Source organism: Babylonia areolata, chromosome 25 (assembly GCF_041734735.1).
Source record: "Babylonia areolata isolate BAREFJ2019XMU chromosome 25, ASM4173473v1, whole genome shotgun sequence".
Taxonomy (NCBI): Eukaryota; Metazoa; Mollusca; class Gastropoda; order Neogastropoda; family Buccinidae; genus Babylonia; species Babylonia areolata.
Genome location: NC_134900.1, coordinates 212,924 through 233,657, shown reverse-complemented (window position 1 = coordinate 233,657; position 20,734 = coordinate 212,924). Strand labels below are relative to the sequence as shown.

At 45.8% G+C, this 20,734-nt stretch overlaps 1 long non-coding RNA gene across 1 annotated transcript; it reads left to right on the top strand.

The window, feature by feature from the left end:
• Positions 1–2,236: 2,236 nt before the first annotated feature.
• LOC143299787 (uncharacterized) lies at positions 2,237–16,267 on the top strand. Its single transcript, XR_013057566.1, has 3 exons — positions 2,237–2,374; positions 5,901–5,991; positions 16,131–16,267. It is a non-coding gene; the product is annotated as an uncharacterized LOC143299787 (long non-coding RNA).
• Positions 16,268–20,734: the final 4,467 nt, after the last annotated feature.

Genomic DNA, 20,734 nt, shown 5'->3' with positions numbered 1-20,734 from the left:
TCGCAGGGTCCAGAGACAGAGAAAGAACGGCGAATCCCGAATCATTTTGATATTTGTAGAAGGGGGCGTGGGATACCTCGGGCCTTTTTCCATATATCATAGAAGAGGAAAAAAAGAAGCCCTGGCCCTATGCCCATAATATACATACTATTCGCATTGCTAGTCTCCATCTCAAGTTCACATAAGGGTGGGAGGTGGTGGGGGTGATTCTGGCCCAATGTCCGTATAGACCCTCCTCTCTATTTTTTCCATCACCAGGATCAGAGACGAGCAGTAGAGTAACTCTGGCCTTATGCCTATATTATACACCACCCTCCCTAAATCAAGCTCAAATAAAGGGAGGGGGAGTGATTCTGGCCCTATGTCCGATTACCTCCCCCCCCTCACACCCCCCCACCTCGCCCCCCCTAAGGTTCGTTTGGTACAAAATTCATAGAAGGGGAGGGAAGCAATTCTGTCCTTATGTCCACATACACTCCTCCCACTGTTAGGCTCACACATAGACACTAGTGTCTATGACTCACATAAGGAGGGGACTGAGGTTCACGAGGTGTGGCAGGGAGCATGACATATCCCCCGAAGTGTGACAGGGAGCGTGACATATCCCCCGAAGTGTGGCAGGGAGCATGACATATCCCCCGAAGTGTGGCAGGGAGCATGACATATCCCTGAAGTGTGGCAGGGAGCATGACATATCCCCCGAAGTGTGGCAGAGAGCATGGCATATCCCGGAAGTGTGGCAGGGAGCATGACATATTCCTGCGGTGCAGAAGGGAACTTGACACGTCCCTGCGGTGTAGCGGGGAACATGACATATCCCTGAAGTGTGGCGGGGAGCATGACATATCCCCGAAGTGAGGCAGGGAACATAACATGTCCCTGTTGTGTGGCGGGGGGGACGTAACATATCCCTGAAGTGTGGCGGGGGAGCCTGACATATCCCTGAAGTGTGGCGGGGAACATGACATATCCCTGAAGTGTGGCGGGGAGCGTGACATATCCCTGAAGTGTGGCAGGGAACACGACGTATCTCTGCGTGTGGCGGGGAACATGACATATCCCTGAAGTGTGGCAGAGAGCATGACATATCCCTGAAGTGCGGCGGGGAGCGGGGATATCCCTGAAGTGTGGCAGGGAACATGACATATCCATGAAGTGTGGCGAGGAACATGACATATCCCTGAAGTGCGGCGGGGGAGCATGACATTTCCCTGAAGTGTGGCGGGGAGCGTGACATATCCCTGAAGTGTGGCGGGGAGCGTGACATATCCCTGAAGCGTGGCGGGGAACATGACATATCCCTGAAGTGCGGCGGGGGAGCATGACATTTCCCTGAAGTGTGGCGGGGAGCATGACATTTCCCTGAAGTGTGGCGGGGAGCGTGACATATCCCTGAAGCGTGGCAGGGAAAATGACATATCCCTGAAGTGTGGCGGAAACATGACATATCCCCGAGGTGTGGCGGGTAACAGACAGGCCAGGACAGGACTGCCAGACTGACAGGATAAAGGGAAGGAAGGGGGATGTTGGGGAAAGGGGCGGGGGTGAGATGTGGATAACACAGCCCAGAGCCCATGCTCTGAAAGCCCCCAACCCCCACTCCCCACCCCTTCCTGTGCGGGAGACGATCGATGAAGGGCCAGCAGACAGCGTGACGTCACTCCCGTCCCCTTCTCCACGTCGGCTGTGAAGAAAATGTGTAGGAGGGGCTGGGGAAGGTGGGGAGGAGGAAGGAGTGATGCTAAACCTTGAAAGAAAGGGAAAAGCTTCAGTGAGAAGGGGGGGGGGGGTGAAGGATTTTTTTTTTCTGAGGAAACGGGGTGGAGCTGGAGGCGGCGGGGTGACGGGGGTGAGGGGGGGGGGGGGTTAGAACGATGTGTAAGTGATGGGCAAGAAGCGATGTTGGTGAAGGTGTAAAGATCTGTGTGTGTGTGTGTGGTGTGTGTGTGTGTGTGTGTGTGTGTGTGTGTGTGTGTGTGTGTGACGTCAGGAGCGGACAGTGCAGTACAGATTTCAATGACAACTGCCCACAGCGCTGTGTCAGCGCGGAAATGGAAGAGGGGGTGACGGTGTGCGTGAAGAGCCAGAGCCATCCTGTTGACCACACACATCACTGCTGTCAGTGGGGGGGAGGGGCCTGGGGGGGGGAGTTAGGTTTGTGTGTGGGAGGGGGGGCAGGGGGAGGGGGATTGGGGAGGGTAGTGGTTGCAGCAGACAGGACGTGTTGAACTTGTGCCAGAAGTTCCCGGCATCTTTCCATGGGCACTGACAGCGCTGCTCGGTTGACGCCCACTGCACTGCTGACACTGCCACGAACTGAGCTTCTGCCGCCCTGGTATACGTGAAGAACGTCACTGTTCCGTGTCAGTGCTAGGTCAGCCTCTGTGTGTGTGTGTGTGTGTGTGTGTGTGTTGATCCTCGACTGTCTGTTGTGTCAGGTCTAAGTCAGCATGTGTGGGTGTGGGTAGGTGTGGGTAGGTATGAGTGTGGGTGTGGGTAGGTATGAGTGTGAGTGTGGGTAGGTATGGGTGTGAGTGTGGGTAGGTATGAGTGTGAGTGTGGGTAGGTATGAGTGTGGGTGTGGGTAGGTATGAGTGTGGGTGTGGGTAGGTATGAGTGTGAGTGTGGGTAGGTATGAGTGTGGGTGTGGGTAGGTATGAGTGTGGGTGTGGGTAGGTTTGGGTGTGGGTAGGTATGAGTGTGGGTGTGGGTAGGTTTGGGTGTGGGTAGGTATGGGTGTGGGTAGGTATGAGTGTGGGTGTGGGTAGGTTTGTGTGTGGGTAGGTATGGGTGTGGGTAGGTATGAGTGTGGGTGTGGGTAGGTTTGGGTGTGGGTAGGTATGAGTGTGAGTGTGGGTAGGTATGAGTGCAGGTAGGACAGTGTGTCTGTTGGTCCTCTGGACTGTCTCCCATTTCTGAGCATGGTCAGCTGTCTGTTTTGTGACGTGTCTGTCAGCTGTCTGTTTTGTGACGTGTCTGTGCTGTCTGTGCTGTTTGTTGTGTCTGTCAGTTGTCTGCTGTTCTGTTGTGTCTGTGCTGTCTGTGCTGTCTGTTCTGTTGTGTCTGTCAGCTGTCTGTGCTGTCTGTTCTGTTGTGTCTGTCAGATGTCTGTGCTGTCTGTTCTGTTGTGTCTGTCAGCTGTCTGTGCTGTCTGTTCTGTTGTGTCTGAGCTGTCTGTGCTGTCTGTTCTGTTGTGTCTGTCAGCTGTCTGTGCTGTCTGTTCTGTTGTGTCTGTCAGCTGTCTGTGCTGTCTGTTCTGTTTGTTGTGTCTGTCAGCTGTCTGTGCTGTCTGTTCTGTTGTGTCTGTCAGCTGTCTGTGCTGTCTGTTCTGTTGTGTCTGTCAGCTGTCTGTGCTGTCCTGTTGTGTCTGTGCTGTCTGTTCTGTTGTGTCTGTGCTGTCTGTTCTGTTTGTTGTGTCTGTCAGCTGTCTGTGCTGTCTGTTCTGTTGTGTCTGTCAGCTGTCTGTGCTGTCTGTTCTGTTTGTTGTGTCTGTCAGCTGTCTGTGCTGTCTGTTCTGTTTGTTGTGTCTGTCAGCTGTCTGTGCTGTCTGTTCTGTTGTGTCTGTCAGCTGTCTGTGCTGTCTGTTCTGTTTGTTGTGTCTGTCAGCTGTCTGTGCTGTCTGTTCTGTTTGTTGTGTCTGTCAGCTGTCTGTGCTGTCTGTTCTGTTGTGTCTGTCAGCTGTCTGTGCTGTCTGTTCTGTTCTGTTGTGTCTGTCAGCTGTCTGTGCTGTCTGTTCTGTTTGTTGTGTCTGTCAGCTGTCTGTGCTGTCTGTTCTGTTTGTTGTGTCTGTCAGCTGTCTGTGCTGTCTGTTCTGTTTGTTGTGTCTGTCAGCTGTCTGTGCTGTCTGTCCTGTTTGTTGTGTCTGTCAGCTGTCTGTGCTGTTTGTTGTGTCTGTCAGCTGTCTGCTATCTCTGCACTCTCAACACAGACCCACAGCTTCTGTGTGTGTGTGTGTGTGTGTGTGTGTGTGACAGCAAGTCAAGTCAAGTCAAGTCAAGATTTTATTTCATGATGGTAAATTGAATAAGCAACAATTGCTTTTTTACATCAAGCCATTAATGAAAATAATAATAATAATAATAATAATAATAATAATAATTAAAGAGAAGGGGGAAAAAGAGAAAAAAAAATTGAAGAAAAAATTTAGGAGAGAGAGAGAGACAAGCAGAAGAAGAGCAACAACAACAACAAAATGCATATATATATATATATATATATATACAAGAATACTGTGATAAAGAAATACAAAATTGCATTTCCATTTCGCACACACACACACACACACACACACCACTGAATACAAATTCTCGGACACAATTACACCATGCCCATCCCACCCACATGCACATGTTCCCCCATTTAGTGCAAAATCCTTGCCAACACAAGCATATACAAAACATTTCACAATTAATAGGAATATTAGACTAACAGGTCAAAATTTGTATTACTGTTAATTATTTTCAATGAGGTGATTCTTCAGATTTTTATTAAACACGTTTTTATTTACGATACTTTTCAGAGTGAGTGGGAGATCATTCCATAATTTTCCACCAGAATACAGAAAGCTGGATTTGTAAAGGTTGTTTCTTGGTCTGGGTATGCAGAGCATGTGGTTGTGTCTGTGTTCATTAGTTTTAAATGTGTCTGCAATCTTTTTTGGAGCATTTCCATACATAACATTATGCATGCAAACAGCTTTGTTGAAGTACAGCCTGTTGTGAAAGGATAATATATTAAGTTGTTTATAGTCCATTGGGGTCAGAGAGTTCGGTTTCAACAATACTATTTTCAGTGCTCTTTTATACATACGGTGAATAAACTTCAAGTTTGTGAGGCTACAGCTGTCCGATAAAGTTGATGCATAATTGATTACTGGCAGAATATGTGCACAGAAAAAGAGCTTTCGTGAATGAACATTAAGGATCTTTTTTATTTTTGTTAGTTGAAGTATTCTATTTGAGAGACGTTTACTTAAGCACTTCGTATGATCAGTCCAAGATAGATCTTTATCAATAATGACACCCAGAATTTTATGTGAATCTACCTCTTCAATTTTATTGACGCCTAGGAATAGTGGTTTGAAGTTATGTTTCATTTTTTGTCTTTTTTGTCGTGCACATACATACATGCACTTCGTTTTCTGAGCATTCAAGGACATGTGATTCAAGTGTGTCCAGTCATTAAGTTTCTGAATATCATCTTGGAGTTCATTAGTTAGTTTACTGGCGTCTGAATTGCTTGAATGTAAGGATGTGTCATCTGCAAACATTTCACATTTAGATTTCATATAACAAGGTAAGTCATTAACGTAAGTGGAGAATAAATTGGTCCTAAGATGGGTCCCTGTGGTACTCCATGATTAATAGATGTAAAATTTGAGGTTTGATTATTTATTGCTATTAACTGCTTCCTATCAGAAAGAAAAGATTGTATAAGGTGAATATACTCTGGTGGTAATTTATAAGCTTCTAATTTACGTAGTAACAAGGAGTGATTGATTACATCAAAAGCTTTTTCAAAATCTATGAAAAGGAGACCTGTGAATTTATTTTCATTTATGTTATGTAGAAGACTGTCAGTGAGTTGTATGAGGGCTGTATGACAAGAATGATTTTTACGGAAACCAGACTGGTCTTCATGGATTAAGTCGTTGTCAAAGAGAATATAAACATTTTTGCAAATGTTTTTCAATGGGTTTAGACAGAGCAGACAAGACAGGAATTGGCCTATAGTTAGATGGATCAGAAGAATCACCTGATTTGTACAGTGGAATGACTCTAGCCTGCTTGAATTTAGAAGGAAAACATTTCTTATCGATACACAAATTATAAAGATATGTCAGAGTATCTACAATAACAGGGGAAGAAAGCTTTAATATCTGTCCATCTAACCCGTCCAAGGAGAAGACAGAGGGACAGACGGAAACAGACATTGATCAGGAGAGAACACTGAGCGACATGCAGAACTACACACTACAGGCCAGGCTGCGGGGTATGTCACGTCTGTTCTGTCACGTCTGTACTGTCACGTCTGTTCTGTCACGTCTGTTCTGTCGCATTTCTACTGTCACATTTCTGTCACATTCTGTCACGTCTGTTCTGTCACGTCTGTACTGTCACATCTGGCCTGTTCTGTCACGTCTGTACTGTCACATCTGTTCTGTCATGTCTATTCTGTCACATCTGTTCTGTCACGTCTGTTCTGTCACGTCTGTACTGTCACATCTGTTCTGTCACGTCTGTTCTGAAGCATTTCTGCTGTCACATTTCTGTCACATTCTGTCATGTCTGTTCTGTCACGTCTGTACTGTCACATCTGTTCTGTCACGTCTGTACTGTCACATCTGTTCTGTCACGTCTGTTCTGAAGCATTTCTGCTGTCACATTTCTGTCACATTCTGTCATGTCTGTTCTGTCACATTTTCACTGTCACATTTCTGTCACATTCTATCATGTCTGTTCTGTCACATTTGCACTGTCACATTTCTGTCACATTCTATCATGTCTGTTCTGTCACATTTGCACTGTCACATTTCTGTCACATTCTATCATGTCTGTTCTGTCACATTTGCACTGTCACATTTCTGTCACATTCTATCATGTCTGTTCTGTCACATTTGCACTGTCACATTTCTGTCACATTCTATCATGTCTGTTCTGTCACATTTGCACTGTCACATTTCGGTCATTTACACTGTCACATTTCGGTCACATTGCTGTCACAACTGTTCTGTCACATTTGAACTGTCACATCTGTTCTTTCAAATTTGATCTGTCATATTTCTGTCACATCTGTTCTCTCACATTTGTACTGTCACATTCCTGTCACATCTGTTCTGTCACATGTATGTCACATCTGTTCTGTGACATTAGTACTGTCACATCTGTTCTGCCACACTTGAACTGTCACATTTGTCACATCTGTTCTGTCACATTTGAACTGTCACATTTGTTAATCTGTTCTGTCACATTTATACTGTCACATTTATACTGTCACATTTCTGTCGCATCTGTTCTGTCACATTTGAACTGTCACATTTGTTAATCTGTTCTGTCACATTTATACTGTCACATTTCTGTCGCATCTGTTCTGTCTCTCATTTGTTCTGTCACATTTGAACTGTCACATTATTACAATTGTACTTTATATCTGTACTGTCATATTTCACATTTTTACTGTTACATCTGTACTGTCATATTTGTACTGTTACATTTTTGTCACATCTGTTCTGTCACATTTGTACTTTTATATCTGCACTGTCACATTTGTACTGCTACATCTGTACTGTCACATCTTTCTGTTAATCTCTTCTGTCACATCTGTTCTGTCACATTTCTGTCACATCTCTTCTGTCACATTTCTGTCACATTTGTACTGTCACATTTCTGTCACATCTGTTCTGTCACATTTCTGTCACATCTGTTCTATCACATTTCTGTCACATTTGTACTGTCACATTTCTGTCACATCTGTTCTGTCACATTTGTACTGTCACATTTCTGTCACATTTGTACTGTCACATTTCTGTCACATCTGTTCTGTCACATTTGTACTGTCACATTTATACTGTCTCATTTCTGTCACATCTCTTCTGTCACATTTCTGTCACATTTGTACTGTCACATTTCTGTCACATCTGTTCTGTCACATTTCTGTCACATTTGTACTGTCACATTTCTGTCACATCTCTTCTGTCACATTTCTGTCACATTTGTACTGTCACATTTCTGTCACATCTGTTCTGTCACATTTCTGTCACATTTGTACTGTCACATTTCTGTCACATCTGTTCTGTCACATTTCTGTCACATCTGTTCTGTCACATTTGTACTGTCACATTTCTGTCACATCTGTTCTGTCACATTTCTGTCACATCTGTTCTGTCACATTTGTACTGTCACATTTCTGTCACATCTCTTCTGTCACATTTCTGTCACATCTGTTCTGTCACATTTATACTGTCACATTTCTGTCACATCTGTTCTGTCACATTTCTGTCACATCTGTTCTGTCACATTTATACTGTCACATTTCTGTCACATCTGTTCTGTCACATTTCTGTCACATCTGTTCTGTCACATTTATACTGTCACATTTCTGTCACATCTGTTCTGTCACATTTCTGTCACATCTGTTCTGTCACATTTATACTGTCACATTTCTGTCACATCTCTTCTGTCACATTTCTGTCACATCTGTTCTGTCACATTTCTGTCACATCTGTTCTGTCACATTTCTGTCACATCTCTTCTGTCACATTTCTGTCACATCTGTTCTGTCACATTTCTGTCATATCTGTTCTGTCACATTTATACTGTCACATTTATACTGTCTCATTTCTGTCACATCTCTTCTGTCACATTTCTGTCACATTTGTACTGTCACATTTATACTGTCACATTTATACTGTCTCATTTCTGTCACATCTCTTCTGTCACATTTCTGTCACATCTGTTCTGTCACATTTGTACTGTCACATTTCTGTCACATCTCTTCTGTCACATTTCTGTCACATCTGTTCTGTCACATTTGTACTGTCACATTTCTGTCACATCTGTTCTGTCACATTTGTACTGTCACATTTCTGTCACATCTGTTCTGTCACATTTGTACTGTCACATTTATACTGTCACATTTCTGTCACATTTGTACTGTCACATTTGTACTGTCACATTTGTACTGTCACATTTCTGTCACATCTGTTCTGTCACATTTGTACTGTCACATTTATACTGTCACATTTCTGTCACATTTGTACTGTCACATTTGTACTGTCACATTTCTGTCACATCTCTTCTGTCACATTTCTGTCACATTTCTGTCACATCTGTTCTGTCACATTTCTGTCACATTTGTACTGTCACATTTCTGTCACATCTGTTCTGTCACATTTGTACTGTCACATTTCTGTCACATCTCTTCTGTCACATCTGTTCTGTCACATTTCTGTCACATCTGTTCTGTCACATTTATACTGTCACATTTCTGTCACATCTGTTCTGTCACATTTGTACTGTCACATTTATACTGTCACATTTCTGTCACATTTGTACTGTCACATTTCTGTCACATCTCTTCTGTCACATTTGTACTGTTACATCTGTACTGTCACATTTCTGTCACATTTGTACTGTTACATCTGTACTGTCACATTTCTGTCACATTTGTACTGTCACATTTCTGTCACATCTCTTCTGTCACATTTGTACTGTTACATCTGCACTGTCACATTTCTGTCACATTTGTACTGTTAAATCTGTACTGTCACATTTCTGTCACATTTGTACTGTCACATTTCTGTTACATTTGTACTGTTACATCTGCACTGTCACATTTCTGTCACATTTGTACTGTTACATCTGCACTGTCACATTTCTGTCACATTTGTACTGTTACATCTGCACTGTCACATTTCTGTCACATTTGTACTGTTACATCTGTATTGTCACATTTCTGCCACATTTGTACTGTTACATCTGCACTGTCACATTTCTGTCACATTTGTACCGTTACATCTGTATTGTCACATTTCTGCCACATTTGTACTGTTACATTTGTCACATTTGTGCTGTTACATCTGTACTGTCACATCTGTACTGTCACATCTGTACTGTTACATCTGTATTGTCACATTTCTCCCACATTTGTACTGTTACATTTGTCACATCAGTACTGTCACATCTGTACTGTCACATATGTAGTTACATTTGTACTGTTACATCTTTTCTGTCACATTTGTACTGTTACATCAGTACTGTCACATTAGTACTGTCACATCAGTACTTTCACATCTGTACTGTCACATATGTAGTTACATTTGTACTGTTACATCTGTACTGTCACATTAGTACTGTCACATCTGTACTGTCACATATGTAGTTACATTTGTACTGTTACATCAGTACTGTCACATTAGTACTGTCACATTAGTACTGTCACATCTGTACTGTCACATATGTAGTTACATTTGTACTGTTACATCTGTACTGTCACATCTGTACTGTTACATCAGTACTGTCACATCTGTACTGTCACATCTGTACTGTTACATCAGTACTGTCACATTAGTACTGTCACATCTGTACTGTCACATTTCTGTCACATTTCTGTTTACCTCCACTGTCTTATATGTCACATTTGTACTGACATCTGTACCGTTACATGTCTGTTACATCTGGTCTGTGTTATCTGTGTTATCAGGGTACTGTCACATCTGCTCTGTGACATATGTACTGTTGCATCTGTACTGTGACATTTCTATCACATTTCTTTTTATGTCTACTGTCTTATATACATGTCACATTTGTACTTGAAACATCGATACCTGTACTATCACATCTGTACTTTTGTACTTGAAACATCGATATCTGTACTATCACATCTGTACTTTTGTACTTGAAACATCGATATCTGTACTATCACATCTGTACCTATATATGTCTGATGATGGTGGTGGTGGTGGTTACAGGTGGTTGGCATTGTCTCACACCTGTAGGAGTAGGAGGGGGAAGAGGATTGTGATGATGATGATGATGGTTACAGGTGGTGGGTACTGTGTCACACCTGTGGGATAATGATGATGAGGATGATGATGATGGTTACAGGTGGTGGGTATTGTGTCACACCTGTGGGATAATGATGATGAGGATGATGATGATGGTTACAGGTGGTGGGTACTGTGTCACACCTGTGGGATAATGATGATGATGATGATGATGATGGTTACAGGTGGTGGGTATTGTGTCACACCTGTAGAATGATGATGATGATGATGATGATAACAGTTACAGGTGGTGGGTACTGTGTCCCACCTGTGGGATAATGATGATGAGGATGATGATGATGATGATAACAGTTACAGGTGGTGGGTACTGTGTCACACCTGTAGGATAATGATGATGATGATGATGATGATGATGATAACAGTTACAGGTGGTGGGTATTGTGTCACACCTGTAGGATAATGATGATGATGATGATGATGATGATAACAGTTACAGGTGGTGGGTATTGTGTCACACCTGTAGGATAATGATGATGATGATGATGATGATAACAGTTACAGGTGGTGGGCATTGTGTCACACCTGTAGGATAATGATGATGATGATGATGATGATGATAACAGTTACAGGTGGTGGGCATTGTGTCACACCTGTAGGATAATGATGATGATGATGATGATGATGATAACAGTTACAGGTGGTGGGTATTGTGTCACACCTGTAGGATAATGATGATGAAGATGATGATGATAACAGTTACAGGTGGTGGGTACTGTGTCACACCTGTGGGATAATGATGATGATGATGTTGATGATGATGATGATGGTTACAGGTGGTGGGTATTGTGTCACACCTGTAGAATGATGATGATGATGATGATGATAACAGTTACAGGTGGTGGGCATTGTGTCACACCTGTAGGATAATGATGATGATGATGATGATAACAGTTACAGGTGGTGGGTACTGTGTCACACCTGTAGGATAATGATGATGATGATGATGATGATAACAGTTACAGGTGGTGGGTACTGTGTCACACCTGTAGGATAATGATGATGATGATGATAACAGTTACAGGTGGTGGGCATTGTGTCACACCTGTAGGATAATGATGATGATGATGATGATGATGATAACAGTTACAGGTGTGGGCATTGTGTCACACCTGTAGGATAATGATGATGATGATGATGATGATAACAGTTACAGGTGGTGGGCATTGTGTCACACCTGTAGGATAATGATGATGATGATGATGATGATGATGATGATAACAGTTACAGGTGGTGGGTACTGTGTCACACCTGTAGGATAATGATGATGATGATGATGATAACAGTTACAGGTGGTGGGTACTGTGTCACACCTGTAGGATAATGATGATGATGATGATGATAACAGTTACAGGTGGTGGGCATTGTGTCACACCTGTAGGATAATGATGATGATGATGATGATAATGGTGACAGGTGGTGGGTACTGTGTCACACCTGTAGGACAATGATGATGATAATGATGATGATGATGATGATGATAACAGTTATAGGTGGTGGTTACTGTGTCACACCTGTGGGATAATGATGATGATGATGATGATGATGATGATGATAACAGTTACAGGTGGTGGGTACTGTGTCACACCTGTTGGATAATGATGATGATGATGATAACAGTTACAGGTGGTGGGTATTGTGTCACACCTGTGGGATAATGATGATGATGATGATAATGGTGACAGGTGGTGGGTACTGTGTCACACCTGTGGGATAATGATGATGATGATGATGATAGTTACAGGTGGTAGGTACTGTGTCACACCTGTTGGATAATGCCAAGATGGCGCCGACCGATGGTGACACAGGGATAGCTGTCTTGTTTATTTTGTGTCTAATTCTATTTATGTGTGAGGGAAACAGCTGTGACCTTACAATATGATGGTGACACGCTGCTGCGGGTTAGGGAACAGGTAGGTGAGTCCAGTGTTTTGAGATCTCACTTCAACTCACTCCATCATGATTTACAACCGTCAACAATGAACACCAATAAGTCAGCACGCAAGGCTCAGTCTGGGAGGAAACGCGGAAAGCGAGGTGGGGCCCTTTCAAGGTTACGGCAACGAAGTTTTCGCCCACCTCTACCCAGTGTGTTCCTGTCCAACGTTAGATCTCAACCCAATGAAATTGACGAACTCACATGTAATATACAGACGAGGAGAGACTACAAAGAGTGCTCTGTGTTTTGATTCACTGAAACATGGCTTAACCCGGACATCCCTGACAGCGCCGTTCAACCACCAGGCTTCACTGTACACAGAGCTGACCGCACTGCTGACTCAGGCAAACAAAGGGGTGGCGGTGTGTGTTTCTTCGTCAACACACGCTGATGCTCCGATGTCAAAGTGCTATCACGTGCCTGCTTCCCTGACGTGGAGTTCCTAACCACCCAGTGCCAACCCTTCTACTTCCCACGCACGCTGATTGCTGTGTACACCCATCCCACAGCGAACCTCTCCGCTGCACTTGGTCTGCTAGCAGACAAAATTAGCAAGTGCGAGAACAGTTGGCCCGACTCCACCGTCATCGTTGCTGGTGATTTCAACAAAGCCAGCCTCAAGAAAGAAATGCCGAAGCTGTACCAGCAAGTGGACTGTCCAACAAGTGGTGACAAGACCCTCGACCACTGCTACACCTCCATTAAGAAGGTGTGCCACTCGATCCGCCGTGCGCCTTTGGGACAGTCCGACCACAGCATAACAAACAAAAACTGAAAGCTAAAAAACCAGTCGTGAAAACTGTGAAACAATGGTCGGCCCCTGCCTTAGAGATCTTGCAGGACTGTTTCAAACGTACAGACTGGAATGTTTTTAAAGACTACCGGGGACTTAAATGAATATACCGACACAGTGTGTGATTATATTTCATTCTGTGGAAGTGTGTGCATTCCATCAAAAAATATCAAAATATTTTCAAATGACAAAATATGGTGTAACGGGGCTGTTAGGCAAAAACTAAAGGAAAAAGAGAGAGCTTTTCGCGAAACTGATGATAGAATAGTCCACAATAAGGCAAAAAGAAGTGTTGAAAGATGCATTCAAAAGGTAAAGTTTTTACAGCAGAAAAAAATAGAAGAAAACCTGTCAGAAAACAACTCTAGGAATGTATGGACCGGACTGCAGAACATCACTGATTATAAAATGACCCACCAGACAGTCGACAGCACTGACAGAACTCTTCCAGACAAACCCAACACATTCTACTCCAGATTCAACAAACCATTGTCTACTTCTGACATGGCTGCACCCAAAATCACCCCCACTCCCCCTTTCATTGTCCAAGAGAACGAAGTAGACGCCACTTCAGTCGTCTGAAAATGAGAAAAGCCGCTGGCCCTGACAACATCTCACCTGGCCTTTTGAGGAAGTGTGCAGTCCAACTATCTAGTGTCTTCACTGACATATTTAACATGTCCCTTCAGTCTTGTGTGGTGCCACACTGCTTTAAGAAATCTACAATCATTCCTGTTCCAAAGAAAGCACAGCCTAGTTGTCTTAATGATTATCAGCCCGTATCCTTAACATCAGTCATAATGAAAACATTTGAACGCTTGATTGTGCAGTTCCTAAAAACCTGCATTCCTCCATCTTTTGATCCCTTTCAGTTCGCCTATAAAGCTAACAGATCAGTTGAAGATGCCATTAGCATTGGTCTCAACCACGTCCTCAGACATCTCAGAAATCCTAACAGCCATGCCAGGATCCTTTTCATTGACTACAGCTCTGCATTCAGCACAATAATACCATCAAACTATATTTTAAACTGAAAGACCTCTTGCTGCCTGAATCAATTTGTGCATGGATCCTAAATTTTCTAAGATGCAGACCGCAAGTTGTTAAAGTTGGTGACCTCACCTCCTCCACATGCATTCTCAACATAGGCACCCCACAGGGATGTGTTCTATCCCCACTGTTGTACTCACTATTCACACATGACTGTGCAACTCAAATTGAATGTGACACCATGGTCAAGTTTGCCGACGATACTACTTTAGAAGGGCTGATTACGAACAGTGATGAGTCAAAATATAGGGAAGAAGTACTGGAACTTGTCAGCTGGTGTGATCAAAACATCTTAGAACTCAATGTATCAAAAACCAAAGAATTAATTCTAGATTTCAGAAGATCAGATCTGGCCCCTTACCACTTGTCATTAAAGACAAGCAAGTAGAGATCATCAGCGACTTTAAATTTCTCGGACTGATCATTTCCAACGATTTGAAATGGGAGAAAAATATGGAAAAAATTGTTAAGAAAGCACAACAGCGCCTGTACTCTCTTCAGCGCCTCAAAAAGTTCGGAATGAAAAAAGAATTCATGGTTGATTTCTACCAAGCAGTCTTTGAAAGTGTGCTAACCTTCACTATTACTGTTTGGTACGGAAACATTTACAAGGCAGAAGTTGCTGCCCTGAACAGAATCGTAAAAACTGCCACCAAGATTACCGGGGCTGATCTACCTTCTCTAGAAGACATATATTATAAGCGGCTACTCAAAAAAGCAAAATCAATCAGCTAGGACGAATCACATTCAGCTTTTGGGATTTTCGAGATGCTCCCCTCTGGTCGACGGTACAGAAGTATAAGGACAAAAACCAATTGCTTCGCCAATAGCTTTTCCCCCAAAGCAGTCAATGCCTTGTCTCTCGAACAATTCCAGTATGATAAATAGAATTGTGCAACCAACAACCATCTACCTGAAGATCTAGTCATCAGCCCCATCCACATGTAATATGCGGCTTCTGTTCAAACGCGCATGTGCGTGTGTGTGTGTGTGAGAGAGAGAGAGAGAGAGAGAGAGAGAGTTTGTGTGTGTGTGTGTGTGTGTGTGTGTGTGTGTGTGTGTGTGTGTGTGTGCACGTTTTTATATTGATATGCACTTGTATATTCCTAATTTCTACTGTATCTGTGTTTGTGTATGATTTCCGATTTATGTTCGCATCTTGTTATGTACTATCCTCTCCAATATTCCTTGTGACCCCAGTACACTTGGTAATAAAGTCTAGTCTAGTCTTGTCTAGTCTAGTCTAATGATGATGGTGATGATGATGATAACAGTTACAGGTGGTGGGTACTGTGTCACACCTGTGGGATAATGATGATGATGATGATGATAACAGTTACAGGTGGTGGGTACTGTGTTACACCTGTGGGATAATGATGATGATGATGATGATGATGGTGATGATAACAGTTACAGGTGGTGGGTACTGTGTTACACCTATGGGATAATGATGATGATGGTAATTATGATGATGATGATGATGATGATGATGGTTACTGGTGATGGGCACTGTCACACCTGTTGAATGATGATGGTGGTGATGATGATGGTGGTGGTGATGATGATGATGATGGTGATGATGATGATGGTTACTGGTGATGGGCACTGTGTCATACCTGTAGGATGATGATGGTGATGATGATGACAATGATATGGTGATGATGATGACTATGATGATGGTGATGATGATGACTACGATGATGGTGATGATGATAACGATGATGACAATGATGATGATGCTGACGTGACAATGATAACGATGCTGACAATGATGATGATGATTACAGGTGGTGGGCACACTCAACACCACGAACCACTGCCAGAAGCAGACAACTTGGATGACTATGACGATGACTTCCCCCCACCCCCCTCCCCCCTCCCCCTGCCGTCAATGCCAGACTGGCACACCACTGACGCCAACAACAACAACAACAGGGCCACCCTCCACCCACCCCTCCACACCCCGCACTGTCACCTTCCGGGCAGCAGGGAGGGGCGGGGAGAGGCAGGGGAGAGAATTCACCCCTGGAGAGTGCTGCCCCCTGGCGCCATATCCAAGGAGAGAGAAGCAGTGCACAGAGAGCTTCTGAGGAACCAAAAAACGTGCGTCGGTATTGTGTGTGTGTGGGTGTGGGTGTATGATGTGTGTGGTGTGTGTGGTGTGTGTGTGGGTGTGGGTGTGTGTGTGTTTGGTGTGGTGTGTGTGTGTGTGTGTGTGGTGTGTGTGTGTGTGTGTGGCATTTGTGGTGTGTGGTGTGGTCTGTGTGTGTGTGTGTGTGTGTGTGGTGTGGTGTGGTGTGGTGTGTGTGTGTGTGTGTGCGGTGTGTGTGTGTGTTTGGTGTGTGGTGTGTGTGTGTGTGTGTGTGTGGTGTGTGTGTGTGGTGTGTGTCTGTGTGTGTGTGTGCGCGCGCGCACGTGTGTGTGTGTGTGTATGTGTGTGTGTGTTTGGTGTGTGTGTGGTGTGTGGTGTATGTGTGGTGTGGTGTGTGTGTGTGCGTGCGTGCATGTGGTGTGTGTGTGTGTGTGTGTGGTGTGTGTGTGTGCGTGTGTGCGTGTGTGTGTGTGTGTGTTTGGTGTGGTGTGTGTGTGTGTGTGTGTGTGTGTGTGTGTGTGCTTGCATGTATGGGGCCCTCTTGCACATACTTCTTTAAAACATGTATGGAGAGAGGAGACAGGCCTACAGACTGTGGAGAGAGGAGAGGAGACAGACCGTGGAGAGAGGAGAGGAGACAGACCTACAGACTGTGGAGAGAGGAGAGGAGACAGGCCTACAGACTGTGGAGAGAGGAGAGGAGACAGACCTACAGACTGTGGAGAGAGGAGACAGACCTACATACTGTGGAGAGAGGAGACAGGCCTACAGACTGTGGAGAGAGGAGAGGAGACAGACCTACAGACTGTGGAGAGAGGACAGGAGACAGACCTACAGACTGTGGAGAGAGGAGACAGACCTACAGACTGTGGAGAGAGGACAGGAGACAGACCTACAGACTGTGGAGAGAGGAGACAGACCTACAGACTGTGGAGAGAGGAGACAGACCTACAGACTGTGGAGAGAGGAGACAGGCCTACAGACTGTGGAGAGGAGGAGACAGACCTACAGACTGTGGAGAGAGGAGACAGACCTACAGACTGTGGAGAGAGGAGACAGGCCTACAGACTGTGGAGAGGAGAGAGGAGACAGGCCTACAGACTGTGGAGAGAGGAGAGGAGACAGACCTACAGACTGTGGAGAGAGGAGAGGAGACAGGCCTACAGACTGTGGAGAGAGGAGACAGACCTACAGACTGTGGAGAGAGGAGAGGAGACAGGCCTACAGACTGTGGAGAGAGGAGAGGAGACAGGCCTACAGACTGTGGAGAGAGGAGAGGAGACAGGCCTACAGACTGTGGAGAGAGGAGAGGAGACAGGCCTACAGACTGTGGAGAGAGGAGAGGAGACAGGCCTACAGACTGTGGAGAGAGGAGAGGAGACAGGCCTACAGACTGTGGAGAGAGGAGAGGAGACAGACCTACAGACTGTGGAGAGAGGAGAGGAGACAGGCCTACAGACTGTGGAGAGAGGAGAGGAGACAGGCCTACAGACTGTGGAGAGAGGAGAGGAGACAGGCCTACAGACTGTGGAGAGAGGAAACAGACCTACAGACTGTGGAGAGAGGAGACAGACCTACAGACTGTGGAGAGAGGAGAGGAGACAGGCCTACAGACTGTGGAGAGAGGAGAGGAGGCAGGCCTACAGACTGTGGAGAGAGGAGACAGACCTACAGACTGTGGAGAGAGGAGAGGAGACAGACCTACAGACTGTGGAGAGAGGAGAGGAGACAGGCCTACAGACTGTGGAGAGAGGAGAGGAGACAGCCTACAGACTGTGGAGAGAGGAGACAGACCTACAGACTGTGGAGAGAGAGGAGACAGACCTACAGACTGTGGAGAGAGGAGAGGAGACAGACCTACAGACTGTGGAGAGAGGAGAGGAGGCAGGCCCTACAGACTGTGGAGAGAGGAGACAGACCTACAGACTGTGGAGAGAGGAGAGGAGACAGACCTACAGACTGTGGAGAGAGAGGAGACAGACCTACAGACTGTGGAGAGAGGAGAGACAGACCTACAGACTGTGGAGAGAGGAGACAGACCTACAGACTGTGGAGAGGAGAGGAGACAGACCTACAGACTGTGGAGAGAGGAGAGGAGACAGACCTACAGACTGTGGAGAGAGGAGAGGAGACAGACCTACAGACTGTGGAGAGAGGAGAGGAGACAGACCTACAGACTGTGGAGAGAGGAGAGGAGACAGACCTACAGACTGTGGAGAGAGGAGAGGAGACAGACCTACAGACTGTGGAGAGAGAGGAGACAGACCTACAGACTGTGGAGAGAGAGAGGAGACAGACCTACAGACTGTGGAGAGAGGAGAGGAGACAGACCTACAGACTGTGGAGAGAGGAGAGGAGACAGACCTACAGACTGTGGAGAGAGGAGAGGAGACAGACCTACAGACTGTGGAGAGAGGAGAGGAGACAGACCTACAGACTGTGGAGAGAGGAGAGGAGACAGACCTACAGACTGTGGAGAGAGGAGAGGAGACAGACCTACAGACTGTGGAGAGAGGAGAGGAGACAGACCTACAGACTGTGGAGAGAGGAGAGGAGACAGACCTACAGACTGTGGAGAGAGGAGAGGAGACAGACCTACAGACTGTGGAGAGAGGAGAGGAGACAGCCTACAGACTGTGGAGAGGAGAGGAGACAGACCTACAGACTGTGAGAGAGGAGAGGAGACAGACCTACAGACTGTGGAGAGGAGGAGACAGGCCTACAGACTGTGAGAGAGGAGAGGAGACAGACCTACAGACTGTGGAGAGAGGAGAGGAGACAGACCTACAGACTGTGGAGAGAGGAGAGGAGACAGACCTACAGACTGTGGAGAGAGGAGAGGAGACAGGCCTACAGACTGTGGAGAGAGGAGAGGAGACAGGCCTACAGACTGTGGAGAGAGGAGACAGACCTACAGACTGTGGAGAGAGGAGAGGAGACAGGCCTACAGACTGTGGAGAGAGAGGAGACAGGACCTACAGACTGTGGAGGAGGAGAGGAGGACAGACCTACAGACTGTGGAGAGAGGAGGACAGGACCTACAGACTGTGGAGAGAGGAGAGGAGACAGGCCTACAGACTGTGGAGAGAGGAGGCAGGCCTACAGACTGTGGAGAGAGGAGAGGAGACAGGCCTACAGACTGTGGAGAGAGGAGACAGGCCTACAGACTGTGGAGAGAGGAGAGAGGAGACAGGCCTACAGACTGTGGAGAGAGGAGAGGAGACAGACCTACAGACTGTGGAGAGAGGAGAGGAGACAGACCTACAGACTGTGGAGAGAGGAGAGAGGAGACAGACTTACAGACTGTGGAGAGAGGAGAGGAGACAGACCTACAGACTGTGGAGAGAGGAGAGGAGACAGACCTACAGACTGTGGAGAGAGGAGACAGGCCTACAGACTGTGGAGAGAGGAGAGGAGACAGACTTACAGACTGTGGAGAGAGGAGAGGAGACAGACCTACAGACTGTGGAGAGAGGAGAGGAGACAGACCTACAGACTGTGGAGAGAGGAAACAGGCCTACAGACTGTGGAGAGAGGAGAGGAGACAGACCTACAGACTGTGGAGAGAGGAGACAGACCTACAGACTGTGGAGAGAGGAGAGGAGACAGGCCTACAGACTGTGGAGAGAGGAGAGGAGACAGACCTACAGACTGTGGAGAGAGGAGACAGACCTACAGACTGTGGAGAGAGGAGAGGAGACAGGCCTACAGACTGTGGAGAGAGGAGAGGAGACAGACCTACAGACTGTGGAGAGAGGAGAGGAGACAGACCTACAGACTGTGGAGAGAGGAGAGGAGACAGACCTACAGACTGTGGAGAGAGGAGACAGACCTACAGACTGTGGAGAGAGGAGAGGAGACATACCTACAGACTGTGGAGAGAGGAGAGGAGACAGGCCTACAGACTGTGGAGAGAGGAGACAGACCTACAGACTGTGGAGAGGGGAGAGAGGAGACAGACCTACAGACTGTGGAGAGAGGAGAGGAGACAGGCCTACAGACTGTGGAGAGAGGAGAGGAGACAGACCTACAGACTGTGGAGAGAGGAGAGGAGACAGGCCTACAGACTGTGGAGAGAGGAGAGGAAACAGACCTTCAGACTGTGGAGAGGAGAGGAGACAGACCTACAGACTGTGGAGAGAGGAGAGGAGACAGGCCTACAGACTGTGGAGAGAGGAGAGAGGAGACAGACCTACAGACTGTGGAGAGAGGAGACAGGCCTACAGACTGTGGAGAGAGGAGAGGAGACAGACCTACAGACTGTGGAGAGAGGAGAGGAGACAGGCCTACAGACTGTGG